The following is a 27407-nucleotide window of genomic DNA, read 5'->3' as shown; positions in this document are numbered from 1 at the left end:
CCATGTACTGACTGCAATCCTCAGAGTATGCTACGGCATTTCTAAAGATAGGACGTGTGTAACACAGCACATGTAATACTCCAAACACTGGCAAGTCTGCAGATAGCCCTACATGTGAGAGTTTCCTCAACCACATAACACTGTCATGATCGGTATTAAATCATGTAGACCAGCCATATCCACACAAACCCTGTTAAAGCAACATTACTTCAAATGTAGCAGAGCAAGACTTACATTTTGTCCTCATGTCTGGAACATCCCCCTCCTGTTTGTTGGCCTGTCTCCACAGTGTATGTTGTAAGAGGCATATCCCACCACCCTCTGTGATGCCGTTTGCCAAACACCAACATGAAGTCCTGCTCACAGTGAATGAAAAGGACCAACACCCACATGATGTTCCTAGTTATAGGAGTGTGTTTCCATGCAGTTGATGATGGGAGTATTACCACAGCTGTTCCACATGCAATCAGCTAGTGGGGGACTGCAATTCATGCACAGGCCATCAGCTGATCAGAAACATCACTTACAAAACACAAGCTACTGCCTAAGCAAAGCAGGTGTACTTTTCCACATCCAGCAGAGAGGCAGTGAGAGAGACAGACAGAGACAAAGTAAGAAAGGAAGGGGGTAGGAGAGTAAGAGCTAAGCAGGTTTGTGTCACACACTTACCAGCATGGGATTTCAAACCCATGCCTGACTATGTATTGCTATTACATTTTTATGCAGTTATTGAACACGCCAAAGAGCTTACAGGTTGGAGAGCTGTCCAAAGGTATCTTTGAAGGTGAGTGACATCAGCAACAGTGATAAAGGAGGGATAAAGGTAAGTGTAGTACATGTGCCGGTCCACAAAAGCAGGTATCAAGGAAGACACAACCACACTCTCTCAGGGACACACACACATTATTACAGTTGGCAGGGTCAGGATTAGAATTCCTAACTAACTAGTTTGCTACACTACAGTATTATGCAGATATCACATGCACCACAGAGGTCATCAGGCTGATATATGGGCAAAGGGTAGGTCAAGGTGACTGACATCAGAAGGAATGCTTCAGTAAGGCAATGGGAGGTGTAGCGAGTGTGAATGGCTTCCAAATCATTAATCTCCACACACAAACACACACACACACACACACACACACACACACACACACACACACACACACACAGATACACACAGATTTGTCAGTACTGACGTGAATGGGCTCATTGCTTCACAGGTGTGTAGTAGTTGACTGTGCCAAAAGGCTGTACAAGGCTAAGGCAAAGGGTATACCTTGGCATCAGGCCACATGACAATGGTCTGCTGTGTGGCTCAGGGGTGTAGTCCCTGGATTGGCCCATAAAAGGTGGGTATTGTATTCACCATCCACTCATCTGGGTTACTATTGTGGGTGGCCAGTGCTGTGCAATGCTTGCCATGTATGTGTTCTATTTTCCATACATGGACCATGTCTGGGTTGTGCACATGTCCCACATGCATGTTCTGTGACATGTGGAAGTGTACCTGGGGTATCTGGGGCATGTTGTGTGGACAGATTGTTAGCATCTGATGTGGCATTCCTAACCTCATGTGGTGGGAACTGGCTATGGAATCGAGGTTGATCTTGACCTACATTGACAGTATGATACAAGTACTCACTGGTGTTAGTGGCATCAGTCCATACAGGACATGTGTATAAGGCATGGTATTTCCTTTGTGGGTTACATTTGCTGACTCTACAGTTGTTGCAGGTGCCCAGTGGAGAACACAGCAAAGGACCACTGTAAGCAATTATTTGCCTATTGTAGGGATGGAACAGGGTGTCATGTCCTCTGTAGTCCATTGCAAATACACCATGGTTACTATCTGTGGGCAATATGCAGGGACCTACCAACATAGTGGTTGTTGCCTAGCCAAGTGTGTTTGTGTATGAGACATGGGTGGAGAGTGTTCTCTGGGTAATACAAGGGTTGCCAATACTGCTCCCCAATCCATAATGTCACATGCAGGGGTATAGGTTCATAGGTAGGTACTAGGCTATCTGCACGAAGGCATTTATAAGCATAGCCAGAATGTGTTGGCTTTTGATGCCCCCTTAGATTAGTTCCCTGTGCCTCTGTCCAGCAGAGCCACTGAAGTGATCCCCAGGGTAAACTTTCTGTTTTCCATCCACTCGTCAAGGTTTCTTTTGTAGAGTGTTAGCGAGGAGCTCTGCCTAATGTAGATTGGAATCTTGTTCCAAAGCATGGAAGTCTCTGGGACAATCTATCCCTCCAGCACGTCCTATTTATTGTTGTGGTGAGGTTTAGATCCCTAGAGCATGTGGCTCAAGGGGGATAAGGTTTTCTTTAGGTGGAGCATGTCCATCAATTCTGGGTTGGACATGGCCTTGTATGTCAGGCAGAGATCACCTCTGAGTAGGCGGTATGCAACAGAGTACAGCTGGAGTTTTTTCAGTTGAGCTGCATAGAGCATCTGTTTGAGGTCAGTGATCCTCTTGGTGAGGTACTTCTGTGGTCTTTCCAGCTGTTGCAGGTGTCTTGTAAGGTACATCCCAAATGAGGCGTTGTACTCTATGATGGGTCTGATGAGTAGAGGGGCACAATGACCTCTTTTGATCTGGATGCGAACCCTTTTGTGATTAGGTGGGCCACGTAGAAGGATTTTCTAACCACTTTGGCAATGTGATGATCAAAAGTGAGATTACTATTTACTTGGGTCCCCAGATCCCTTATTACAGCTTCCATATTTAGAGGACTACCACTTATGTGGTAATTTGTGGGTACTTTCTTTTTCCAAAGGGGATGACCATGCACTTTTTGGCATTTAGCTTGAGGCCATGATTTTGACACCAGGTATCCATCTCAGTTAGACCCTTTTGGAGGATGTCTGTGTCAGCCAGAGAGTGAATTATAGCCCCTAGTTTGCAGTAGTCTGTGAACTTGGTCAGCCATAGTCCTCCTATGCTTGCCTGTACCTCTGAGTAGTATATGCCGAACAGGAGGGGTCCTAGGACTGAGCCCTGGGGAACACCACTTGTAACCGGTTTAGAGTCAGACCTAGCCCCCCACAACTCTCACCATGTGGGTTCTGTCCATGAGCCAGTTGGCAACCCATCTTCTGATGTAGGGGTTTATGTTCAGGTTGGTGAGCTTGTCTATAATACCAGAATGGGGAATGGTGTCGAAGGCCTTTGCGAGGTCTAGGTAGGCTGTGTGTACCACTTTTCCTTCATCTATAGCCTTGGTAACCGTCTCAAAGAAGTCCACCAGGTTTAGGAGGCATGATCTGCCCTTAACAAAGCTGAACTGGGTAGGGACCAGTGTTTGGAGGTTCCCAATATCGCTGTTAATGAGTTCCATGATAATGTGCTCCATAGCCTTGCAGACCAAGCTAGTCAGGCTTATAGGGTGATAGTTCCCAGGGTCTGTTGTGGCTCCACCTTTGTGAAGCAGAATAACTATTGCTGTGCGCCACTCTATGGGTACATAGCCTGTGGAGAGGCTGAGTTTGAACAGTGTGTTTAGGTGAAGAGTTAGTTCATCTTTGAGCTTGTGTAGGACGCAGGCTGGGACACTGCCCAGTCCCATTGATGCTGCGTTTTTGGCTTTGGAGAGGGCTGTTTTAACCTGAGTGTCTGATTTCAAGGACTCTACATTCTCCTGGTATGGTTATAGGCCCTTTTGGGTATGAGGGGGGGGTGAAGTTTGCACTGAACCTGTCTGCCAGGATGTTGGCGATATTGGTCGGTTCAGTGCATTTTGTGCCATTCTGCACTAACTCCGAGCAGATCTGAGCATTGCCACTTAGATTATTGACATAGCTAAAGAATGCCTTGTGGTTATCTTTGGAGTCCTTGGCAATTTTTCTTTCTAAGCTCGCCTTGGATGATTTTATGAGGGGATTGTAGTTTCTTGCTGATACTAATCAGGGATGTCTTCCCTTCTTGGGATTTTACTCTTTTCTGTGCTAGTTTCCTCCTTCTGTTGTATAGCTTGTTTATGGCAGGAGTCCACCAGACTGGTTTCCTTTTCATGGAGGAGTGAGTGTTGATTTTGCTTTGGATGGCACAATCCATGCAATCTTGTAGGTGCCCACAGAATGCATTAGTAAAGGATTTTGCAGCTTGGATAGTGTTATCCTTCAGCATGGGGGCTTTGAAACATTCCACCTCGGTCTTAAGTAACGTGAAGTTTGCTTTTGAAAAGTTTTTCACGGTGGTTTCCTTGACCGGGGGTGGGGGCAGAATGTGGATATCCAAAGTGATTTGTTTATGGTCAGATCTAACCAGCGAGGGGTTGACTTCTGGTGTGGAACACTGGTCGCCCATGTTGGTGATGACCAGGTCCAATATGTTGTCACCTCTGGTGGGAGTGCTGACCAGCTGAACCAGGGCGTTTTGAGTTTATAAATTATAGGAAATGTTGGGCTAGGGAGTTAGTACTTGAGTAGTTCTCCCAGTTAATGTTTGGGTAATTGAAATCACCCAATATTTATTAGGGTGTTTGGTAGGACCTTTATGTTTCCCAGTGTTTCCAGAAACACAAAATGGGGGTCCTGGGACATGGGGGGTGATCTGTAGAAAGCTACAATTTGAATTGCAGTTTTGCCTATTGTTATTTGAACGTGGATGATCTCTGAAGCATCATGTTGTGCCACTAACCTGAAGGTGTGGGTATCCTTGATGAATATGGATACGCCCCCACCTTTTGTATTTCGGTTCAGGTTCTGTGGCCAAAATGTATGGTATAAGTTGTAGCCTGGTAGTGCTGGGGTGCTCTCTGGAGTCTTAAACCAGGTTTCTGTTACTGCACATATATCGATTTTCTCCATACTGAGGAGTGCATGCATTTTGAGGTTTAGACTTCTGGCACTGAGTAGGATTACCCTCAGTTTTTTGTTACTTGCACTATTTATGGCGGTGGGTTTGTCTTTTGAGCCTTGCCTAAAAAAGGCCCTATGGGGGTGGCAAGAGCCTTGGCCAGTATTCGAAAGCCTAAGGGTGACAGGTGCAAGCCATCTCTAGCAAAGCAGTGTGGCTTGTCGAGCATGTCATCTCAGGCGGACAGACACTGGAGCCCCTTTGAATGACACCAGAAACTTAGCCAATTGTTGAAATCGAGAATGTTTTCTTTATACAGTGGTATCATTCTTGGTGAGGGCAGGACTGTCTACATCAGCCTCTCTGCTGTTTGACATCTGTTGTCCTTGTAAGGTGGACATTGTGACATATAGTAGGTCCTCAATATAAGAAATCTGCAAAACCCACCCCACAATGACTCCTGTTATTATACAATCACAGCTACCTCCACACAGGATACTGATCTCACGCACAAACACACTATTGACAGTACTGAGATTCAAACCCCTACCTAGCTATGTATTGCTACTACAGTGTACTGCATTTATCGCATGCACCACGGAGCTTAAAGGGTTAGTCTTTCCCCAAAGGTGTATTTCAAGGTGAATGACATCAGCAGGCTTACCAAAGTAGGGCAATGGAAAGTGTAGTGATTGTGAATGGCCTCAAAAAGCACTGATCCCTACCTACACACACACACACACACACACACACACACACACACACACACACACACACACACACACACACACACAGTTGCCATGTCTGGGATTAGAACTCCTTCCTAACTAGTACATCACACAATAGCATTACGCAGTTACAGCACGCACCACAGAGCTTATAGGGCTACTCCCTCCCCAAAGGTGTATTTCAAGGTGAATGACATCAGCAGGCTTGCCAAAATAGGGCAATGGAAGGTGTAGTGCCTCAAAAGCATTGATCCCTACACACACACACACACACACACACACACACACACACACACACACACACACACAGTCTCACAGTTGCCATGTCTGGGATTAGAACTCCTACCTAATTAGTACATCACACTATAGCATTACACAGTTATAGCACACGCCACAGAGTTTATACAGCTACTCCTTCCCCAAAGGTGTATTTCAAGGTGAATGACATCAGCAGGCTTGCCAATGTAGGGCAATGGGGAATGCAGTGTGTGTAAATGGGCCATAAACCATTAGTCTGGAAGCACATGCACAACACTCAGTCACACACAGGTTTACATTTAACAGGAACACATATACAACTGCTAGATGAATAATGACTTGTACAGTCATGTTACACAGTTATCACATGTACCACAGGCACTATATTGCTGAGGAATACCAGAAACAAATGTCTACAGTGATAGACATTTGCAGATCATGTGGTACTGGGCAACTGGATGTGTGCTGGGTGGGACAGGCCTCATGATGGGAAGCTCTTTGTCACTGTCTGTCACTCTCTTCCACACATCTATGTATGTGTATGTTTGGCCTATTATAGTGTGTTGTCCTTGGATACATATGTGCATTCCTATCCGATGTGTGTGCAAAGCATGACTGGTGTGCAATGTGGAGTGTGTGCACAAACATCTGGCGACTGACATATGTATAGTCCACTGTTGTTGCCAAACATGGGCTTCAATTCTGTAAGTGTGGGACCATGCCCAGCATGACCTTCTGTATTGGATGTGTGAATCCATTCCAGGAAGGTTGTACTCCAGTGCAGGCATTTGTGCTCTACACCTACAGCTAGCAACCTGTTTCTGCAGGATATCTGTAGATCGGTTGACAGTATATGGTCACAATGGGCAAAGGATAGTGGTATACTGTAACCAATTGTGTCTGTGCTGCTTCTGCTACATGGTTTTGGTGTTAGCAGAGATATTCAGACATATGCACTGTTTTACACTGTGATGTTTTACGTCATCAACTACTAACAGGTATACATATTTGCTTGCAGTAATTTCCTGGGGAACACAAGATAAATGACACTGTGTCCAATATTGTGGTCTGCAGCCTACATATTCTTGCACAATCATGCCACTCTGGAGGGGGAGTTGCAGACACTTGCTGATGGGTCTTTGTAAATGGTTCAGCACCTTGGTACTGTGGTGGCTGAGGATCACATGCTTGTACATCCACTGACATGACGGTATGGCCATATCCTGCTGTGGCCATACCTCACAGCTGTACAGATTCACACTGGTTACCCATAGGCAGGGCTCATATTTCTGGTCATTACCCCTTCACATTGTGGTTTATGAGCAGGTTTGTGGCCACCCATTCCTGTGTTTGTAGGCAAGGATAGTATGTGCACACATATGAGTTTCAGACTTCACACACTCCATGGCGTCCATGCTTCTACCCCCCTACTCTATCCTCTTCCAAACATTATGCAAACATTATCTGATAAGTATCCCTATATAGTTATCACTTCATCCCAGCAGTATTTAGGGGTTGGTCCATAGTTCATGCAGTAGAACATGGTGGACATGCTACTGGGATTTGCCGACATGGCTTTGCATTTGTGTTCTGTGGACTGTGTTATGTTGTTATCTGGGAGTCCATGAGATAACATACATTGGCATTACCAGATGGCCCCTCTGTTGTAGAAGGAATTAGAAGTCTACACAAATGACAAAAATTGATTGGCCAAAGAACAGCCATAAAGACGATAGAGTTGACTATTGAGGATAAGAAAGAAATGATGTATTGTTACTATTATGCAAAAAGCACAGAATTTCCAGACACAAGATGTACAAAAAGATTACCAAATCATGTAACACCGTACAAATTGCAGGAGTCATTACTGGGCACATTGCGGGTGCTCTGAAGAGCACTTTTGGCTAACGTCAAAGAGTGAAACAATACTAATTTCATGAACTTTAATCGTACTTTGACTTAAGAATAGGGTCCATTCCTGTCATGGTATTAGAAACCTAAAAGACTTGGAGAAATTAAAAAAAGGCAGTACGGGTGAGACATAGGCCTTTGACAGAGGACTGTAAGGCATTTAGTAATGATGCAGGCCATCTGTGCACTGAGTCACTCCTACAGTCCCAGGCTGCAAGCCACTGTATTTCCCTTGGGTGAGAGGGTAGGTGTGCAAGGTGTTAATGCAAATAGTTTCTGTCCTTACTGATCCATTGGTGTGGATGCTGGCAGGGTGCTGCTTACAGCTAGGGACACACCTGCATAGGACACCTCTTCAGCATGCTGTATACTGTGGCTATTCCCATACAGAGGTAGGAGTCATATTGTACTCATTCCCAACAGCAGGGATAAGACCTTTGAGGTACCTGTGGCTGATGGTGGGGTGAGCTGGGTGCATGTGTGCTATGGAAGAGCTACTTGCAGTTGACTCACAGATATACGTGGGGCATTCCAGTTATGCTGGCTTGTGCAGGGACATGCAGTTTCTCAGTACTTCATACCTGTGCCTTTTATGGTCTGCCAGTGTTTGGCCAGACTACATTAGTATTCCACACTACACAGCCAACTAATGTGCTGCTAACATGCATGTACAATTCCAAAGGTGTGTCCACTTGACAGTAACATTTTATACACTCTCTGTCTAGGGTACTTCCACGTGTGTACTGTTTGTATGTTTGGGCCCACATTCATGGCATGTCCATCTTTCAGATGGTTGACAGATATTACATCTGAACAATTAGTATGGATTACTGCTGGATTGTGTCTTGCTGGGATGCATTGCGATTGGCACTGCAATTGTGAGAACTTGGCCCTGTCATCAACAGTACTGGCCACTAGGACACAAACCCTACATGCCTACATGCTGAACACTTTCACACAATATACAACACACAACAGCCTAACACACAGAGCCCTGCATATTGTACATGTGCTACAATCTATCCTGCTACTTTGGTCAGCTCAGGTAATCTGTGCTCCACTGTTATTATACCTACATGTACACGTTACTACATTTCTACATAGGACTGTGGGGGGGACCTGATAAATGTAAACATTTGCTATGACTGTACTGGTATTTCAGGTACTCCATTTCATTCTATATTCTGACCTATCATGCAGACTAGAGGCATATCAGTGTACCACAGTTCTTAGGTTTTATTGACCGACATTTCAGTTTCAGACTTCTTACCCTTCAGAACTAACATCCCACTGCCTGACCTGTTGTAGTCTGTCTGTGTAGGTCTGGAGGGGGGCTGTTCTCCATAGCCATCAATCAGAGGCCTTATCACAGCTTTTCTTTGTGTTTGTCTACACCTGTCCTGCTGGCCGAGACTGTTGTTGGGTATGTGAGCCTCACTGACATGCATGTGTGTGTCCTATGGACACACATTTAGTCCACCACATGTCCTGCAGTGGGTTTTGTCACCTTGTCTAGTACTGCCTACTATGTTGACACCAGTATTTGTTCAGGATTTCATGCTGCCGATATAGGTGTCTACTATCTGCTGCCATCCCATTCAGTCATCCGATTCCCTAACATGCTCACATCCATACCATAGATACAGGTAGCAGAACATACTACTACATTCAGCAATTGATAGTGAGCGTGACTTACCTTGTGGTTGTGCCAGTACTGAGGATGGTGGTGGTGGAGGACTGACTATGTCGGATGCACATAGTACACTCCCTATACATGGTTAAGCACAGGTAGTGTCATGCTTGGCATCCCTTTTACTGTATGTGTGAGTTGGAGTGAGGTGTCATTCCCTGGGTTCCTACCATGTCAGTGTATGTGCTATGCGTTGCCTCTTTACCAAGGCCTGGGCATATTGGGCACGCCTCCTTCTGCCTACTGGGGCAGGCTCAGGTTGTTCCTCCTCCAAGTCACTCTGTGCCTGTGCTGGCCTTGGCAATGGTGGGGGGCTGTGTGGCCCTGCCCCATGCTGTTCCTGCTGCAGCTGTTTCCGCAGGATCATGTTGTGTAGCATGGCACATACAATGACATTTTGGGTACATGTAGCTGGTGAGTACTGCAAGGCTCCACCGGATATGTTCAGGCACCGGAACTGTCACTTGAGCATCCCAAACACTCGCTCTATTATGATTCTGGGGTGTGCATGTGCCTCATTATGGAGTTCTTGTTCGGGTGTGTGTGCATTTCTGATGGGTGTCATCAGCCACGGCTGCACTGCATAACCAGCATCCCCCACTAGGTGGCCATATGAGATGCCCCCATTGGCAAATCTCTGGTACAGCTGTGTCATATGCCAGATGTGGGAGTCGTGATAGCTTCCAGGGCTGCCAGCACACACATTCATTATAATGCCCTGGGCATCGCACACAACCTGACAGTTGATGGAGGGGAAGCTCTTGTGGTTTATGTAGACTCTAACCCGCTCACCGGGCGGTGCTTTGATGTGTATGTGCGTGCAGTCTATAGCACCCACTACCTCAAGGTATTCTGCTATTTGGTGGAAGATACGCATATTGCTGGTCAACGCCTCACGGGTGTTGAGGAAATATATGTGCTCACCGGCATATGCTAACACGGCATCCAGGAACTGGTGGAGTACCCTGGATGCTGATGCCTGTGAGATCCAAAGGCCATCTGGGGATATCATGGGGAAGGTACCTGTGACTAGTATTCTTAAACCTACAAATACCTTGGTATCCACTGGGATGGGTTCCCCTCTGTTGGTTGTGTGTGTGAGGCGTGGCCAGTACAGCTCAACAATTTGCTGTTGGAGGTCCCTGTCCACCCTATAGTGCTCCACTATCTCCAGCTCATGTAGCCCCTGGTAGGTTACCCTGGGTCTGCACACTCTTCTCCTCACTGTGGGTTGGTCATCAGCATTCTCATCCTCACCACCCTTAACCTCTTCCACATGTTGATTTATGAGAGCAAAAGCAGCCCCTATCATTTTGTTGCTTTTGTTAGGTAAAATTTTCCCGTTTGTGTACAACGGTGGTGTAGAGTTTGTGGGAAAAAAACAGAGGGAAAGGTGTTTGCATAGTTTATAGTAGTGTGCTAGGCTGGGCTGCTGCCTGTGTAATTGGCTGATTCTGATACATTTCACCTGCCAGCTATGCTACATCGCCTTGATTACCTTCCTACTGTTGTTTTCCCTTCCCAATGCCTTCTTGTTTAAGCCCAGAGGTGTGCCATGCAAACCCAGTGCTCAGATGTGAACGGAGCTATTTCCTGGTTTAATTTTTTTTTTTTTGTTTAAAACCCGGTGTGTGGCACGCACACCCATTAAGGCAATGTAAAGACTGCTAGGCAGCTTCAGACACACCCCCTTCCTTAGCCCTGCTAAGCTAAGGACAAACCTGAGCCACAGAGCACCAATAAGCTTACAGTATGTTTGACAAGGGTCCCCTTCAGTTGTTCAAACTTTCAAATGTTCGAAACTCATATGGCCGACACCATATGTTTGAACGTTTGAAATGCTGACAACTGATAGCGGAGATCCCGCTACAGTGTGGGACTGGAGATTCCCCTTTCCTACACTGTAGTGCGATCTCAAGTGAGAATAATTAAGTAGCAGGTGGTGTATGGGGTGCAGGGGGGGGGGGCTTGCCTCCCTGCATAACACAGTTTTACTGTGTTTCCAGGTGGGTGGTGGTTCTATTTCAGGTTGTTGGCATTCCGGACTGTCGATCATATGGTGTCGACCATATGAAAGTCGGCATTCTGGACTGTCGACATTCTGAAGTAGATTCGCCTGACACACCCCTCTATGATGCTAACTAACTCTTAGGCTTGCACCATGGTTTTCCTGCACCTACACGGTTGGGTGCTGGCTAGCAATGAGGGGAAATCTGTGATTCAGTATCATTCCCCTCATTTGTATAGAACTGACTGCTAATGCCTAGTTATAAGTCTAACACTGAGCCATCCCCCTTAGCAACCACTATTCAGTGGCCTTGTTGTCTTCTGCCTGCCACTGACTATAATAGCAAAATTGTGATTTTGCCTAAAAAGCTTTTTCCAAGGTTTTATTTTTATTTTCGGGCCGATCCTGTTTGCGCGCCACTGCCCTATGCTTAAAACAGCTGAAATTGCCCAGAAAAAAAAAATAAAAGTTATTTTGAACCTATTTTCCATGCCAATGGCCATATATTTGGCCATTGGCATGCCTTCCACATTATATACACCCTTTATTTGGAGCTGTCATGGCTCCATTTCGTAGTTTGCAGAAATGTACTCCGTTAATAGCTGAATACATTTCTGCAGGTTACAGTACTCCTGCATGGATGTCTGCCAGCTTCCTGGATCACTAATTCACCTCATTTGCAAGGTTTTCACCTGCAAATGGGGTAATTAGCACACAGGAGCTGTGTCTGTGCAGGAATAGTGCAGGAGCGCTTGTGCTCGTCCCGGGTGCTTGTTCCTGGATCTCTCGGTGGCCATATTGCCTCCAGCAGCTCTTGCACTATTCCTACATGCCGTGCAGAACTTGCTGAAGCTCGGGGACAGTCTATTCTGCTTTCGTGCCACAGAAACAAACACACACACACTTTTTTCTGTTTCATTTATTTTACACTTGCTAAACAGCAAAAGCGCTGTTTAGCAAGTGTAAGATAATGGCTCGATCTGTCTCCAACTCTCATACATGCACAAATTCTCACACACAGACAAACAAATACACATTTTTTTCTTTTAATTTTTTTCTTTATTATTTTACACTCACTAAACAGCAAAAGCACTGCTTAGCGAGTGTAAAATAATGGCGACTGCTAGGTTTTCAGTCCAAGCTCCATGGCAGCTTGATATGCTGCCGTGAAACGGCAGACTCGTTTTTCAGCAGGTATTACTTGTAAATTAATACCCTACTGTAAATGTATCCTATCTAAATTTATAACTGTATACTTTTTTACACCATTCCTTTGTAAATTAAATTTCTATATTGCTGCATTTATTTCTGTATAGTACTGCTACAGAAATCAAATTGTATTAACTTCTGTGTTGATTGTATTACCCAGAGGATGATTCTAAAACCTCACTTCTACTGCTAAGAAACTGATTCTTTTATCTCTGGAAATTCTTTGTAATTTTTGTAACTCCAATGGAGCTTTTCTCCCCAGGCCTCCAGTGAAAATGGGCCTGAGTGCTCAGTTGGACCATCACACTAAACACAAAATAAATACATAAATAATGTAACGTGACTTGAATGAGTGCAGCTGTACTTGGGGTGAAGAGCTGCTCCTTAAGCAGTTATCTGAAGTCAAAGTACATTTGGAGGTCTCTGACTGACAGTGGAATGGAGTCCCAAAGTTTAGATGTTAGGATGGAAAATGCATGGTTACTGCAATGAAGTTTAGTTTTAGTGTTAGTTAAGTGGGTTGAGATTGAGAGATACCTTTGAATTATATGTGAATTAGAAACTGAAGCCCAATCAAACATGGGTGCCCACAAATTTCTGAAGACAAACACTGAGGTTATTTCTCCAGCACTACCAAAAGAACTATAAAACCCTCCGACAGTCTGCATGGCACTATGCATATTCTATTAACAGCCTATTTGGGTAATACCATTAATAACATTAATATTATATAGATAAGTCAACAACCATTAAGCAAACAACCTGTCCAGTGGAATTATCAGGGCACAAACACATTTATTTATTTACTTATTCTTTCCCATTTGATTATGTTTTAGACACATATGATGCTTACCAAATTTAGAATTACCCTAACGTATGCCTTTCAAAAGATATGAAGAGTACTTAAACCCTAGCACCCAATACTTATTTTTGCTTATTTGCTACTCTGTGTTCAGATTAAGAAAAATCCATAAAAGTTGTACTTTATTCACAGCTGATACCCTCAACAAGTTCAAGTGAGCACCACTTCAGGTGAACACCATCCAAGAGTACAGATGCTTATCTTTTCAGCACCTCACCAATTCAGCAAATGCTGATGAAGTTAAGTGAATCAAAAACTAACAGAAATTGTACCCTCTAGACAAAAGGGCTAAATATGAAAGTCAGTGGCAAAAAAAAAAATGGAAGTTGACTGACAACAGTTCAAAGACTTACTCAGAACACTAGCACCCCAAGAAGTGGTGGAGTTGAACAAGAATGGCAGTGCCTAAAAACAGCATGTGTTAGGACTACAGAAAAAATATGTGGCAGAGCCAGGCATGGAAATAAGGTATATAAGGAAAGCTGGTGGTGGAATTTAGACATCAAGGAAGTCATCAAAAGAAAGGAGGAGTGCAGGAAGAAGTAGGAGATAGAAAAGACTGACCAGGCTAGGAAGGACTACTGGTTGGCTAAGAAAGAAGTTGCAATAGCAAAGGGCATTGGTGACACTCTACCAACTTCTGGAAAGTGACTCAGTAAGTGCCCCAGAAACAGCCTAAGATGAGCGAAGAAGAGGAGCCCACCCTAGAAGAAGTAAGAACAGCACTAAGGAAAATGAAGTCAAGGGAAGCAGTAGGCTCAGATGAGGCCACAGCAGATATGATAAAGATGCTGGGTGAGATGGGGAGAAATGGCTTCTGAGGGTACTAATAGCTGTGTGGAGAGAAAGGCATATCCTAGATGACTGGAGAATAAGCATATTCATGCAAGTGTACAATTTATTTACTGTATTTATTTACTGCATTTGTTTACCAGGAAAGTCCACTGGGCCTAAAAGAGCCCGTTTTCAGTAGAGGCTCGAGGAGAAAAGCTCCAACAAGAACATAGATACATAAAAAATATAAACATTAACTGGTGCAGAAGTAGAAACTGTGTTGTTCTTTCGGCTTTTCCCGGTTAGGGGTCGCCACAGCAGAACTCCGGTCTGCTAATGATTGACCCTAGATGTTTACGGTGCTGAGGTGCCAGCTCGACGCCCAACCTTCAATGAAGGCATGACCATTCACGCATGTCTTTCGAAGGCCACTCGACCACAGGGAGGACATGCAGACTCCACAGGCGCCCCAGCCGAGAATCGAACGGAAGAACCTCTTGCTGTGAGGCGACAAAGCTACCGCTGCACCACCGCGGCTTACAGAAGTAGAAACAGTGTTATAGATAGGAAATACAGTAACATACAAAATATATACATAAATATGGAGAAAGTATCATCAGTCACTAGCAGCAAAAGACATAGGAGTTTAGTAATCATATAGGGAGAGTGAAGACGTTAGGTTATAGAGCAGGAACCTAGCCAGGAAGAGTCGAGATGATTTTTCAGTATTTGTTTGACGGTGGCAGTGCTGCTTGTGTTTCTTATAGAAGGTGGAAGTGAGTTCCATAGTTTGGCAATGATGAAGGAATAGAGGACAAGAACAAAGGGGACATCCACAACTGTGGGCAGTACAGAGGCATCAAACTCCTATCACATTGCATGAAAGTTCTGGAGAGGGTGATTGATAGACGGACATGCAGAGCAGTAGAATGTAAGATAGGAGGATAAGCAATTCGGATTCAGATCAGGATGGAGCACAATTGACCCCATGTTTGCAGTGAGACAGACACTTCATCAGAAGCTAAAGATTAGAGGAGAGTCCAACTGGGTGTCCCTAGACTTGGAGAAAATGGGTCTATATCATATGAGTGAATCGCAAAAATTGTGAGTGCTCATAATATTGAGCATACCTGACCTCAAAGGGCTTTTTCTGAGATTGGGGTACAGTGAAGAATGGGATATTTGCCCTTTCCTCACTGTAGTGCGATCTCAGAGTTGGAATATATATTTAGCAGGGGGTGGGGGAAGTGCAGGAAGTTAGAGGTCCAGTACGTTCGATATAATGAGCGTTCACAATTTGTGCGATTCGCTCATATGATATAGACCCGGAGAAAACATATGACAAGGTCCCAAGAAAACTGATCTGGACAGTACTGCAGTGGTTTGAAGTCCCATAAACATTGGTAGAATTAGTGCAGGCTATGTACAAGGACCCAATGACTCAAGTATGAACAGTGTTTGGCCTCACAGAGGGGTTCCCAGTGGAGTGGGTGTACACCAGGTTTCACCTCTGAGCCCACTGCTGTTTATACTGGTGATGGACTACATTAGAAAACAGGTAGGAGGGGACAGATCAACAAAGTTGCTGTATGCAGACAATGTGGTATTACAGGCAGAATCTGAGCTAGAACTTCAGCAAAGGATAGGAGAATGGAATGCAAAGCTGAAGGCACATGGGATGAAACTAGGCACAGATAAGACGGTGGTAATGGCAGCAAACTGGGGAAATCAGAATCTAAGAATAGACATAGAAGGGAAGACAGTGGAACAGGTAAATAGCTTCAAGTATCTGGGATGGGTGGTTGAGCAGAAGGGAAGTCTGAATGAAGAGGTCAAGCTAGAATCAGAGAGGCTGCAGCCAACTGACATAGAATGGCAGGTGTAGTCTATGACAGAAGAATGCCAAAGAAGCTGAAAAGTAAGATGTACAAGACAGTGATGTGACCAGTACTACTGTATGGTGCAGTAAAGGCAGAACAGTTGAAGAAGCTAGAGGTGATGGAAATGAAGTGCCTGAGAAGGGTAGTAGGATGTACACTGTGGGACAGATGAAGAAATGAAGACATAAGAGCAGAAGCCAAAGTAGCTCCAATTACAGAAAAAGATCAAAGAGAACAGATTACGGTGGTTTGGACATGTACAGAAAAGCAGAAAACAATCTTGTGGAGATTTGTGACAGATAGTAAGAAGGCAAGTGGAAATGAGGGCATCAGGCAAAGAAATGGATGGATTGTATGAAGACCCGTGACAGTTAGACACGAGTGTCAAAGAAGGTAGGAGAGTGGCACTGACTAGGGAGAGAGGGCAACAAGTGACATAACACCCCAACCCTACGCAGAAAAGGGGTTTGATGATGATCTACCCTGCAGCTGACAGTAGCCTTTAGGTAACTGCTGTAGACCCTGGGGTCTAGGGCTCATGATCTTAATGAAAACCTAACTATAGGAGCTACCTGTTCCCAATGTTCTACTGATGCTGCATTATTTTGAAATCAAAGTAAAAAACAGGAACGTAAGCAAGTGTACAGTCCAAGAACGATGGAAGTTTAATAACAAGTTTTAAGCACTTTTCGTCAGCCCAAACAGTTGACTTCCTCAGGAACAATTAAGACCAATAAAAAGTTCCTTATATATGGAACAAATTCAATTAATCACCAATTACATCAATCATGTTAAAAAACAGTAGCTAATTGTAACCTAAAAGTAGTAAAAAATGGAAAAATAATGAAAAAATGTATAGCTACCTATATTAATAAAACTGGGCAAACTATCACTGAATATAAATATAAGTTGAGACACCTAGACATTTAAACATTAAAGGTTTATATGAGTACACCTGTAAAAACATATTGTTAAAGAAAAACAGCATATTTATATTAAGTCACCTCTTAAGACTGTTTAATTTTAAAACACTACTAATTGAACAAGAGTCATTCAGCCCCGGGAAGCTGTAGGCATTCAACCTCACCTGCCAGGCTAATTCAAGTTCCTCAGGTTTAAGGGGTCTCGGACCACCCCTACTGTCAATTTTAGTTTGATCAATAATAATAAATTTAAAAGCATGGTCCTTATAAAAAGAAATGTGTTTTTCTAATGCATTCTCCAGTTTACATTTCTTTATAGCATATTGGTGTTCGTACATTCTGTCCCGTAGTCTTCTCTCAGTTTTCCCTATATAGAAGGCTGTACAGAATGTACACCTTGCTAAATATGTAACAAATGTGGAATTACAACTGAATCGATCCTTCCGCTTGTACAATGTACCATTAATCTGGAAGGAATTTGTTACTTCCACAAATTTGCAAAAATTACAGTTTAAACATTTATACATACCAGGGTTTCGAACTATGGGCATGTCATGGTGTTCCAGTAGTGTTTTAAGGTTTTTGCCTCTCCTAAATATCACTCTAGGGCATTCACCCACTTTTTGGTATAAACATTGGGGTACATCTTGAACAACTCCCAATTTTTCTGTAGAATAGCTAAACACACATTACTGTGTGTACTGAATGTGGTGATAAAGTTCGTAGGGGTGTTAGTATCCTCATGGCTAATAGTTCCAGTAGCATTTTCATTATTTTCTTCTAGCGTATTACCTAAGCTCATAGATACCATAGTAGGTTTTGCATGTAAAAGTGGGACATAGACTCTGTCGCATCTCGTGTCCGTCACCTCTTGTATGAGCATATCTAAAAGGGGTTTGGGGTACCCTCGGTGGAGGAACATACTCTTAAGTACTCTACACTCGTCAACAAACTCATCATCCAGGCTAATCATTCTGGATGCTCTCACCAACTGGCCCTTAATAACAGATCTCTTTTGGTGGAAGGGGTGGCTACTTGTGTAGTGAAGAAAAGTGTTAGAGTACGTGTTTTTTCTAAAAATCCTTGCTGTAAAGCTGTTCGAAACATAATTCTTATTTAAACATATATCCAAATATGCAATAGTATCTGAATTAAATGTAGAAGTAAATTGTAGAAAATCAGTAGTACTGTTAAAGTATTCCAATACCAACTTGCTCTCACCTTCATCTCCATTAAACAAGATGAAGATGTCATCCAGGAACCTGGTGTAAAACATTAAGGCATTAGAGAACTTATTAGCTTTGAAAACATACTCCGATTCCCAATATGCCATAACTAAATTGGCTATACTACCTCCACAAGGGGACGAAAAGCACTTAAAAATAGAAGTTATGTTCTTACCATAACGTTCCATGTTAGTTGTCTTCTTCTCGCCTTCTTCTTGCTGGATGGGTTCGGAGCCGACCTGCCCGACTCGGCCACTCTAAAAGCTCGAGAGTTGGTTCCACCGGCTCGAGGCTCCCCTTATATCCCACAATGCTAGGCGAGAGTTACCTCAGATCTCGTTTGTAAGCTAACCCCAGCTTATAATAGTAACAGAATAACTGTAAAACAGAGTCCACCTCTAACAACAGGAAGAAAGAAGGGTGACCTACATCCTGAACCAGGAAATATGCATAATAGCATATGTCTAAGAAAGAGGTGGTAGAAAGAGAGGTCACAATCAGAACTCCTCTAGGTCTGTCCAGGCCAGGGAAGGAGGGTGGGGCAAGAAGAAGGCGAGAAGAAGACAACTAACATGGAACGTTATGGTAAGAACATAACTTCTATATGTTAAGTTGTCTATCTTGCCTTCATTCTTGCTGGATGGGACCGTCCCTAGCACCTTGTCCCGGTGGCCTAACGGAACAGACTCCTGAGAACAGTGGAACCAAAGTTAGCTCTATGCCTAGAAGCTAAATCCAACTTATAATGAGAAATGAAAGTGTGAGGAGTAGCCCAAGTAGCCGCTGCACAAATGGTGTCGATAGGCAGTCTGTCTTGGAAGGCTAAAGAAGTAGCCAAAGCTCTGGTGGAATGAGCCTTAGGTTTATCAGGCAGCTTTTGATGTCTAATTTCATATACAAGGGAAATCAAAGATGTTAGCCATCTGGATAATGATACCTTTGAAACTGAAAGTCCCTTTCTGCTCTCCGCATAGGAGACAAACAGCTGATCAGATTTTCTGAACTGTTTAGTTCTATCCAAGTAGTACCTCAATTGACGGTGAACATCCAGGCAATGTAATTTTTGTTCAGACCTATTGGAGTATTCTGGAAAAAAGACCGGTAGATCAATGCTTTGATTCAGATTTGACGTCGAGACCACTTTAGGCAAAAAGGACGGGTTAGTTCATAAGGATACTCTGTCCTTATGAAACAAAAGATAAGGAGGACGACAGCTGAGTGCTTGAAGCTCTGAAACTCTTCTAGCTGATGTAATAGCTACCAGAAAAAGAGTTTTCCATGATAATAATTTTAAAGAACAGGAGACTGCAGGTTCGAAAGGGGGAAGAATCAAAGAAGCAAGAACTAAATTTAGGTCCCAAGGAGAAGGAGGATTTCTTATAGGAGGTCTGAGAAGAAAAACTCCTTTCAAAAAGGCTTTGCAGAGCTTGTGGGACATTAGGGCAGATTCAGAAATACCCACATGAAAGTTAGAAATAGCTGCCAATTGAACTTTAAGTGTAGAGGGAGATGAACCTGCATGGAAGAGTTCAGCTAGAAAATCGAGGACTAGTTGGATGGAAACAGTGAAAGGATCTATGTCCTTTCCTTGAGCCCAATATGTGAAGCGTTTCCACTTACTCAAATAAATCTTCGAGTGGAAGATTTATGGGAAGCTATCAAAATATCTCTAACAGAGTGAGATAATTGAGGAAGCCTGGCTAAGGTTGGAACTGGAGGAACCAAGCAGTGAGGTTCAGAGAGGGGAGGGAGCGATGAAACTGACCCGAATGATGGATCAAAAGATCTGGAACTAGGTCCAGATTCCACGGTCGCCCAAGAGAAAACGATGTAGAAAGGGGAACCACACTTGTCGAGGCCAGTAAGGAGCAATGAGGATCAATGAGGCCTTCTGAGCGATAGCTTTCTGTATTACTTGAGAGATCAGTGGGAAAGGAGGAAATGCATACAGAAGTCCCCGGGCCAAACTTGGACTAGAGCGCCTCTGCTGGGTTGGCCTGGTAAAGGGAATAGAGTGAAATATTCTCTGCACTTGCTGTTTTGGGGAGTAGCAAAAGATCGCAGCAAGGCTGACCCCACTTGAGAAAAATTTCTCTCACTACAGAGTCTTTCAGAGACCACTCGTGAGGCATGAGTATAGCTCTGCTCAACTTGTCCGCAATTTGATTGGACTTCCCGGGGATGTGCGTTGCTATCAGAAAACGCTGAGAAGAAATCGCCCATTGCCACAGTCTGAGTGCTTCTCGACACAGGGGGTAAGATCTGGTTCCGCCTTGTTTGTTGATGTACCACACTACAGACATATTGTCTGTCTGGATTGCAATCGTTCCCAAGGGAAGAGAGTCTTGAAGGGCTTGCAACGCTAAAAGCACTGCTCTCATCTCCAGAACATTTATGTGCAAGTGGCACTCGTTTGGTTGCCATGTGCCCTGGACTGTCCTGCCCTGATAATGCCCCCCCCACCCGATCAGGGAGGCATCCGTTGTCAGAGTAGCAACCGGAGGAGGTGGAACAAAGGGTCTTCCCGACAAGAGCTGGGGGGAAGACATCCACCACATGAGATGATTTTTGCACGCTTGCGTGATCATAATGGTGTGAGACATTGGAAGTTGCTGGTATGACCATTGAGTAAAGAGCATCCATTGAAGGATTTGCATGTGGTATCTGGCTAATGGAAGCAGAGGTATGGCCGCTGCCATAATTCCCAACATCTTCAGAACTAACCTGGCTTTGATTCTGTTGTTGTTGAAAAGGAGTGATACCAATTTGTGAATGTCTGTTATTCTCTGATGTGTTAGTCTTGCAGACATGTTTATTGTATCTAGATTTGCACCTATGTAGGTAATAGTACGACAAGGCGACAAAACAGACTTTTCGCAATTTATTGAAATACCCAGCTTTTGACAAACGCGAAAAGTGTAATCTCTGGCCATCAGAAGGAGATGCTTGGTGGGAGCTGTGAGGAGCCAGTCGTCCAAATATGGAAACACCTGGAATCCTTGTAGTCTCAGGTGAGAAGCTACCACTGCCATGCATTTGGTAAACACCCGGGGGGCAGTGGTGAGACCAAAGGGCAGGGCCCTGAACTGAAAATGACTGGTTCCCAGCCTGAAGCGGAGGAATCTTCTGGAGCGTCTGTTCATTTTTATGTGATAGCACGCATCCCGAAGGTCTATAGAGCACATCCAGTTTCCTTTGCCCAAAAGGGGAAGGATGGATTGCAGCGTGACCATCCGAAATCTTGTTTTCTTGACTGATCTGTTCAAGATACTGAGATCCAAAATTGGTCTCCAGTCCCCTGTTTTCTTTGGAACAAAAAGAACCTTGAGTAGATTCCGGATCCTTGCTGGTCTGCTGGAACTGGCTGAATTGCTCTTTTTGCAAGCAGTTTTGAGATCTCCAAAACTGCTAGATCCCTTTGAGCGGTGGAACATCTGGAAGGGATTTTTTTGACTGATTTGGAAAGCGAAGAAAGGGGATAGAATAGCCTTCGGAAATGATGGACTGTACCCATTTGTCTTGAGTCAGGGATAGCCAGGCTTCTGGGTACAGTGACAATCTTCCCCCGACTGCCTCCGAAGATGGGCAGTCGGGCAACACCTCAGGGATGCTGAAAGGGCTTGTCAGGAAGGCTTCCCGATTGCCCTGGTTCTGCGGACCCCCTGCCCCTAGGGCGGCGTCTACCATTGTTATTCCGCCTCTGCCTCTGGCGGGAAACGACTCTGTCGCCAGGCTAAGTCCCTTGAGATTGTTTACGGAACCACATCTTTCCACCTTTCTGGCCTTTGGGGTAAGGCCTGGAAGGAGTAGAAAACGGACTCCGACGGCAGAAAGGGTCTTGCCATCAGTCACCCACCTAGTCAAGGTTTCTTTCAGTTGAGGACAAAAGAGTGATGATCTATCAAACGAGGAGTTCTTGAAAGACGCCTTGAAGGGGTCCGCAAAATTGCATAGCCGCATCCAGGCATGCCTACGTAAGGCCACACCTGTCCCTGCGGCTCTGCTCGCTCCATCAGCCGCGTAAGAAAGAAGGCGCATGGAGGAGTTGGTTATGGAGTTAAGGGTAGCCAGCTGCGTGTTCATCTTATCTTGGAAACCCGCAGCTGTAGGGTCCTTTAACATTTCACTCGCTTCCTTGATCAAGTCCCTTTGAAGACGAGTAAAATGGCTCAGGTAGTTCAGCGACGCATGGTAAATGTCGCTGATGAGAACATCCGCTTCCGCACCTGTCCATGGACCTAGATTCCTTGTTAGGTGGATGGACAGGTACTGAAGGATCAGCTAGCTCCTTCTTAGTGGCAGCAGCTACCACCATAGCATCCACAGAAACTCCTTTTGTTAAAAACTGTTTGTCTGCTGGAGCTGTTATGAACTTGGAGGGTCTCCTGGGAGTGGGGTCCACTGAATCAGGAGCCGTCCATGCCTTCTTAGCAACCACCTGCATGAGGGGGTCGAAGGGGGGGGACACCCAGGAGGTGGAAGGACGAGAGCCAAACGCCTCAAGATATACAGATTCGTCCTCCGAAGGGTTGAGGGCTGGCCAATTTCCCCTCTGTTTCAGGATCTCCAGAATGTCTGCAAATGAGACATCTTCAGAAGGGGAACGGGGGGATCCCTCAGAATCATCCAAATATGTGTCTGATGCGATGGACTCAGGTGAGTCAATGTGTTTCCTCTTACACTTCCTCTTCCGAGGGGGCTCTTCTGCCAAATCAGGAGAGGCCTCGGAAGAGGATGAAATCCCCACAGGGGGGTTCCTGAGGAGTTGGCTCTCTGCGGTCCGGGATGAGGGAGTGAGTCGACTTAGCCTGAGGCACCGTAGAGGGAGGGGCGGACGGAGCCGACTGTGGAGTAGAGCCAGGCTCTAACACACTCCGCATGACCTCGAATGCACCCCTGTCAGGCAGAGCCAGAGGTCCCCGCTCCGAGAAGCTAAGAACCCCCCTCGGCACCGACAGTGATGGCTCCGAGGCCGATGTCGGAGCCGAACTCACCAGCGCCGAAGCACCGAGAGGGAGAGGGGGGTCAGACAAGGGTCCGATGCCACTCACCCCCTCGGAGCCGATGAGGGAAGTCCGGCGCCGAGATTCTTCCAAGGAAGAAAACGGAGCCGACGACGGAGCCGAAGACAATTGTATCGGCTCCGACGCTATCACAGTCTCTGTTCCGACACGACCCGGCTCCGAGCTCAAGAGAGTCGAAGGAGGAATATGTTGATGGACCGGGGCAGGCATCGACTGATGAGTCGGGCTCTGAAGCATCTGGGCCAGTGCCTCGGACTTAAGTAGTCGACTCACTACCCTCTGAAGGTCATGATCCGACAGCCTCGATGACCTAGAGGAGTGAGATCTTTGGCTCCGTTCAGACAGCAGGGGAGATCCTGGAGCCGAATGAACGGAGCCAAGAGATGGTGACCTGGACCTCTTCCTAGTTGTCGGCTCCGAAGGTCTGGTCGGAGCCGACACGGGAACTTCTACTACCTCGGCTCCGGCCGAGGGGGCCACAGAAACTGTGGACTGAGACTTATCGGCTCCAGCCGGAGCCGATGAAGGCAGAGGTTGAGAAACCTTAGGTCTCGGCTCAGTTGCCGGAGCCGAAGACCTAGATGCCTTAGAGGGCTTCCCTGTTGAAACAGACAGGGAATCCTCTGGCTTGAGTAAGCCTCTGAGTATCAATTTATTCTTTCTTTCCTGCAGGACCCTGGGGCTGAAGCCATGGCACACAGCACAGGAGTCCTGCAGGTGCAAAGGCCCCAGACAGTAGACACAAGAAGTGTGAGCGTCTGTCAGAGACATTTTCTGACAGCACGCATCACACTTCTTGAATCCGGAGACCTTTGCTTCTTTAGACATTTTTTTGAACAGGTGTACACAAACACACACACACAAACACACTAGTTACACCCTGTCAAGTTAAAATATAATAAAACCAGTAACTAGGATTTTAAAATAAAATAATACACACACACTCCACTAGGGAAGGAAAGGCCTGTAGGCCCAAGGGAAGAACCTAAGGTTCTTGAGGGAAAAAAACGGAAATTTTTTTAGAAGGGGATAAAATTTTCTCTAAACTAAGGGAATTAAGTAAATATATTAAAATTAAAGGGGTTTTGAAAGACTAATTTCAACAAGAAAAGTCACTTACCAAGAACCGGTAGAAAACCAACCTCGAAGCTGTAGCGGCAAACGAGATCTGGGGTAACTCTCGCCTAGCATTGTGGGATATAAGGGGAGCCTCGAGCCGGTGGAACCAACTCTCGAGCTTTTAGAGTGGCCGAGTCGGAGCCGAGGTCGGCTCCGAACCCATCCAGCAAGAATGAAGGCGAGATAGACAACTTAACATCTTGTTATTAAACTACCATCGTTCTTGGACTGTATACTTGCTTCCGTTCCTGTTTTTTACTTTTACTAGTTGTTTCGCCAGTTTGTTCTAAGTATTATTTTGAAATCACATCTAATACTCCTCCACATTCTAAAAATTTTATACAATGGAGGGTAGAATTTAACATTTACAGCAGTGAGGGTCTAAACTATTCTTTCATGCTTCTAGTTAAGATACGTTAAGGCTAAACAAGATAGATACCTCGAAAGGAAGATCCAAGAAAGTCACACTGTCTCCCTTCAGGACTCCCAGCACATAGGAATGATGGATCCTGCAGCTCTAGCAGCTCCTTCTGTTCTACTGTAAGTCACACAGTCCATAGGACTGGAGGAACTAGTTACCTGGATCTGTTTCTTCTCATTTAACTCACTACATGGTAACTTTTTTGCCAAGTGCTGTAGTTCATCAGCCCTAATACTTTGTAAATATAACAATACAAGTGAACAAGATAGTTTAACTTTACATAGGGCCAAGCTGGAGGATTTATTAGTTATGTACTTACCATAACTTGGTATCGGAGTTGTCCTCTTCTCATTCTGCTTCACTTATGGATCTCGGATCCGAACCTCGGATCCAGCTTGGCCGCATCCCACAGACAAACTTTGAGGCTCAAACTCCTCCTCTACCCATAATCCTCTACATCTTGCCCAACTTCCTCAGATAGAGTTTGCTATCCCCCAAAGCCAAGGAAGAAAGAAAGATAACCAGAAGCTCAACTTGGAATCAGGGTTCCAATGAAGGCTATCTAGATCCTCTAGAAACATATCCAATAGGAGGGGATGGTTGGGCGGGAAGTACATAACTAACATATCTGATGTTATCACGCTCATACTGCTTCACGTATGGGTCAGAGTCCCCAGCTACATAATTTCTTGGGCGGCCACAAGGAATGATATGCCAGAGCACCAATGAACCAGAGGACATCCTGCTCCTAGACATGACATCCAATTTATAATGGGACACAAAGGTGAGAGAGTCAGTCCAAGTGGCTGCAACACAAATGTCATCAATGGGAATCCTAGATGAAAAAGCAGCAGATGCAGCAATAGATCTTGTCGAATGAACGTATGGAAGACCTGGCAACTCCCAACCATTCCTTTTATAAATGAAGGCAATACAATTAGCAATCCGCTTTGCAACTGTCACCTTAGAAACAACCTGACCCTTATAATTAGGGTAAAAGAAACAAATAACTGTTCCAACTTCCTGAACTGTTTTGTCCTATGGAGGTAGAACCTAAGCTGCCTCTGGACATCCAAGGAATGCAGAAGGTATTCTCCTTTGTTAGGATCATTAGGAAAGAACACCGGTAATTGAATACATTGGTTGATATTGGAAGATGTAGCCACCGTCAGCATTAAAGAAGTATTAGTACGGACAGACACCCTATCATTGTGGAAAATTATGTAAGGATGTTTGGAAGAACCTGCTGGCAACTCAGAAACCCTTTTTGATGAAGTACTGGCAACAAGAAGAGTGGATTTCTAAGATAAAAACATCAAGTCACAATCCTTAGCTGGCTCAAAGGGACTCTGGATTAAGGCTTGCAGAACCAGAGTGAGATGCCACAGAGGAGTAGGATCTTTAATAGGAGGCCTCAGAAGTAAAACCCTTTTCATGGAGGCTTTACATAACCTAGCAGAAGCAATAGATACTGAATGAAAGTTAGAAATAGCCAATAACTGAATTTTAATGGTAGCAAAACTAGAACCTTGCTTATATAAAGATTCCAAAAACAACAGAATAGAGGGAATCGAAGCTGAAAAGGGATCAATGTCATTGTTGATTGCCCAGATGGAGAACCTCTTCCACTTACTCTTGTATATCTTCTTAGTAGATTGTTCTGAGAAACCAAAAGTATGGCTTTGTCTGTAGAGGAAAACCTGGACCGTCTAGCAATCATAGGAACTGCAGAAACTATGCAGTCAACTTGAGTGTGGAAAGCGGGGTGGGGTCCTAACATCGGGTGAGAAAGGAGGTCCGGTTTGGGTTCCTGCATCCATGGAGGATGTTTGAGATGAGACCAGAGGAAGAGGAACCACACCTGATGAGGTCAGAAGGAGACAATGAGGATTACTGAGCTCTTCAATTGTTTGGCTTTCTGAAGAAATCTTACAATCAAAGGAAGATGGGAATAGGCATAGAAGAGTCCCGGGGCAAATCATGGACCACAGCATCCCTCAGGGTGCCCCCAACTGCTGCATTTGTTGTTGCAAGGGGATGCAAAGAGGTCGCAGCAGGGAAGACCCCAACAGTCGAACATCTTGCTTGCCACTGACTGATTGAGGGACCACTTGTAAGGCATCAGAACAGACCCGCTGAGCCTGTCTGCTAACACACTGGATATCCCTGGTACATGTGTTGTAAGAAGAAAGCGGTTTGAAGAGATCACCATTCCCAGACCCTCATGGCCTCTCTGCAGACAGGGTACAAATGGGTTCCTCCTTGCTTGTTAATGTACCAGACAATAGACATGTTGTCAGTGTGCATCGTAATAGTCTCTGAAGGGAGGATGTCCTGAAAGGCTTGCAATGACAGAAGAAATGCCCTCATCTCCAAGACATTAATATGCAGACTGGTCTCTATCTGAATCCATGTGCCTTGGACCATCTTCCCCTGGAAATGCTTCCCCTCCACTCTAGATGGGAAGCATTCGAGGTCATAGCGGCCGAGGGTAAGGGAAAAATGAATGGTCTGCCGATTGTCAGAGCTGCTTGAATCTACCACCTTAGATGGTATCTGCAAACAT

At 44.9% G+C, this 27407-nt stretch overlaps 1 protein-coding gene across 2 annotated transcripts in view; it reads right to left on the bottom strand.

Annotated features, from left to right (window-relative positions):
* The window catches only part of CEP126 (centrosomal protein 126), a 1197756-nt gene that overhangs the window by 1126655 nt on the left and 43694 nt on the right, over nt 1-27407 (bottom strand). The gene's annotated exons all lie outside the window — the stretch shown is intronic.

Source organism: Protopterus annectens, chromosome 5.part0 (assembly GCF_019279795.1).
Source record: "Protopterus annectens isolate FY-2018-M chromosome 5.part0, PAN1.0, whole genome shotgun sequence".
Taxonomy (NCBI): Eukaryota; Metazoa; Chordata; order Ceratodontiformes; family Protopteridae; genus Protopterus; species Protopterus annectens.
The sequence above is the reverse complement of the archived record's forward strand: the minus strand, read 5'-3'. Positions and strand labels throughout refer to the sequence as shown.